Consider the following 3,225-nt stretch of genomic DNA (forward strand, 5'->3'; position numbering starts at 1 on the left):
ACAATTTTTTTTTTTAAGGCCACACTCCACACATATGGAAGTCTCCAGGCTAGGGACTGAAACTAAGCTGCAGCTGCCAGCCTACACCACAGCCACAGCAACACGGGATCCCAGCCACATCTGTGATCTACACCATGGCTCAGGGCAACATCACATCCTTAACCCACCGAGCGAGGCCAGGGATCAAATCCACGTTGCCACAGATACTAGTCAGTTTCGTTACTGCTGAGTCACAATGGGAACTTGCTTATTCACATTTTATAGAGGAAAACAGTAGTCTTGAAAAAAAAAAAAAACTGGTTCACCCAAGGCCATTTGGCCAATAAGTTAAGAGCTGAAATCAGAATGTCATTTTGCTCAGCACCATCTTGGGGAGTTTCAGGAAGAGTGATAACTCCCTAAGAAAGAATGAGATGGGTTTGTCCTGCTTCATGCTGCCTCCCTGAGCTGCTCCAGGTACGGAGAAGTCTGGACCAGGATGTATTGAGAGGGTTCCCGGAGCTCACGCAGTCCAAGGAGAAGTCTAACTAGACACCTGCTTGCTTTTCTCTGACGGGCGACCACGTGCTCTGTTAAGAGGGATTCTGCCACTGGGAAACCTTAAAAGTGTTCTGGACATTTAAGGAGAAAATAGAAAAATAACAAAGTAGCTGTTCCCACAGAGACGCAAATAGAAAAAGTGGCTTGACAAACGTGTATGGAGTTATGCACGGAGTAAAGCTGACTGGGGAGATTTTCTAGGCGTGAACCCTCTATCTTCTCTCCAGAGCACGTGTTTCTTACTCGAAGGCAAACGTGGCTTCAGGGGAGGATCAAACCTTCGGCGGATTAATACCGTCCCCTTCACAGGACCATTCATGGCCATGGTTTCCATAGCGTGAGACTCCTTCCCAGACTATGTCTTCCTATCCCACTGGGATCTTTCAGGAAAAAAATGTTTTTGAAATCTCCTGGTTCAGGAAGATAAAGAAGCTTGCATATCAGCCCCCTCCCCGGGGAGACTCTCTTGCCTCCTAACAGACACCTTCAGCTTCCATTCTTACTGACACAGGGATTTTGAGCAGCAATGTCTTCGTAGGTATGTTTTTCCCTTTTCACAAGGTCCCACGAATTGCACGCAAACATAGAAAAATACCCGGAAGCTATTTAAAAGAATACTGTTGTAGTCGATGGTTTAGATGGCTGTCAAATTAATTTTTTTTTTAACTTTCCTTCCCAAAGTCATGGTTTGCCCTTACCTGGCGATGTTCACCGCGTACATACACCATGAAGATACATTTGCAACCAAATTTCCCTCCTACTCACTAATTTTAACATGTTCTTAGAGAACCAGATTTTTAATGCTTTACTATTTTAGTTAACTTAGTCAGAATTTTGGCCTCTAGCTAGTTGTTATTAGTTTCCTTTCTTTGCTATATTTTTCCTCCCTACCCCTTAGAATTCATCAAACTTTTATTTCAGATGTGAGCTTCCAAAAATGTTATCCAATTTACCCCTCCTCTAATCACTACTATCTTAGGGATGTATTTTATTTTATCCTGGTGATGATTTGATTTACTCTCCAACTGAGTGAATTCTTCACCATGCTTTTTAGGGCCACACTGGTGGCATATGGAAGTTCCCAGGCTAGGTAGGGGTCAAGTGGGGTCTGCAGTTGCTAGCCTACATCACAGGCACAGTGATGCCAGATCCTTAACCCAGTAAGTGAGGGCAAGGATCAAACTGGCACCCCCGTGGGTCCTAGTTGGGTTCTTAACCCCCGAGCCACAATGGGAACTCCTCTCTTCCTGTGATATGCTGAGTGCAGCTGGTTCTCATCAGAAATGAATGTTCTAATTCCCATAAAATCTGTATCAACAAAGGCAGCAAAAAAAAAAAAAAAAAGACTGATGACAACGAAGCACAGGCATTCAATTCTCTCTAACTAGGATGTTGTCTATGAAACATCCACTTTCTAATGATATACCCTGCTGTTTTGATTACTGTGTAGTATTTAAAAATTCATGAAATATCACAATCCATTCAGAGGTAAAACTTCAAATTTAAAAAAAGAATGATCTCCTCGAAGATGTTAATGTTCTGACAAGATCATGTGTAAACAGGATGAAGTGTGTCTCTTTTCCTCATGGATGCTGACCAATGGCAAGTGTGGAATTCTATTTCTAAGAGGCCGATGAATTTACCTACCCGAGTACAATGTGAAGTCAATACACCCCTGTGAAGCCACAAGTTAAATAAATGATCACAGTTTGCCGAACTGTCTCCCCTGAAGGATGGTTCAGGGTGTGAACTGACATAGACGCTTCTGATCAGAAAACTATGAGGCTGGGAAATCTAATCATGTTTTCTGTCCATTCTGTTTCGTGAAACTCCCAGGCTTCCTCTTTTTATAAGACAAGCAGACCATGAAATAACCCACAGCTATTTAGGAGTGTCAGCATCCTGAGCCAGGGACTTGCGCCGCCCCCAGTTACACCCTGGGGTCTGAATGGACATGGGGGGTGGGGCAAATGGGTGGACAGGAGCAGCTTCTCTCTGCCACACTGCAGGGGCTGAAGCCACCCTCCTGCAGCAGCCACCCTCCCTGACAGCCAGGTACAGTCAGCTCAGAAGAGGAGAGCCGGGAGTTCCCGTCGTGGCGCAGTGGTTAACAAATCCGACTAGGAACCATGAGGTTGCGGGTTCGATCTCTGCCCTTGCTCAGTGGGTTAAGGATCCGGCATTGCTGTGAGCTGTGGTGTGGGTCGCAGACGCGGCTCGGATCCTGCGTTGCTGTGGCTCTGGCGTAGGCCGGCAGCTATAGCTCCGATTAGACCCCTAGCCTGGGAACCTCCATATGCCACGGGAGCGGCCCAAGAAATGGCAAAAAGACAAAAAAGAAGAAGAAGAAGAAGAAGAAGAAGAGCCTTCTCTGACTGCGACGGAAGGGACCCAAATTCACCACACAGGGAAAGGTTGGTCCTTTGAACTTGGTGCTCTGTCTCAGCAAGGGCGGTGGGCAGCCTCGGCAGGCATGGCCTGGCAGAGGTTTTAGGACGGCCGCCCCTCAGAGTCTGCTCCTTTACGCTGGTCGCCGTGCTGAGATTTAGCCTCATTCTTCTCTTTTGATCAAATATTAGGCTCAGTTTAAAGATGCCCACCATTTAAAGATAAAGATATCCTAGTTGCTAAACGGGCAGCTGCCTGGCCTATTAGTTCTAATGGCTGGTAACCTAGTATTCAATC

The sequence above is a fragment of the Sus scrofa genome, chromosome 4 (assembly GCF_000003025.6).
Source record: "Sus scrofa isolate TJ Tabasco breed Duroc chromosome 4, Sscrofa11.1, whole genome shotgun sequence".
Lineage (NCBI taxonomy): Eukaryota > Metazoa > Chordata > Mammalia > Artiodactyla > Suidae > Sus > Sus scrofa.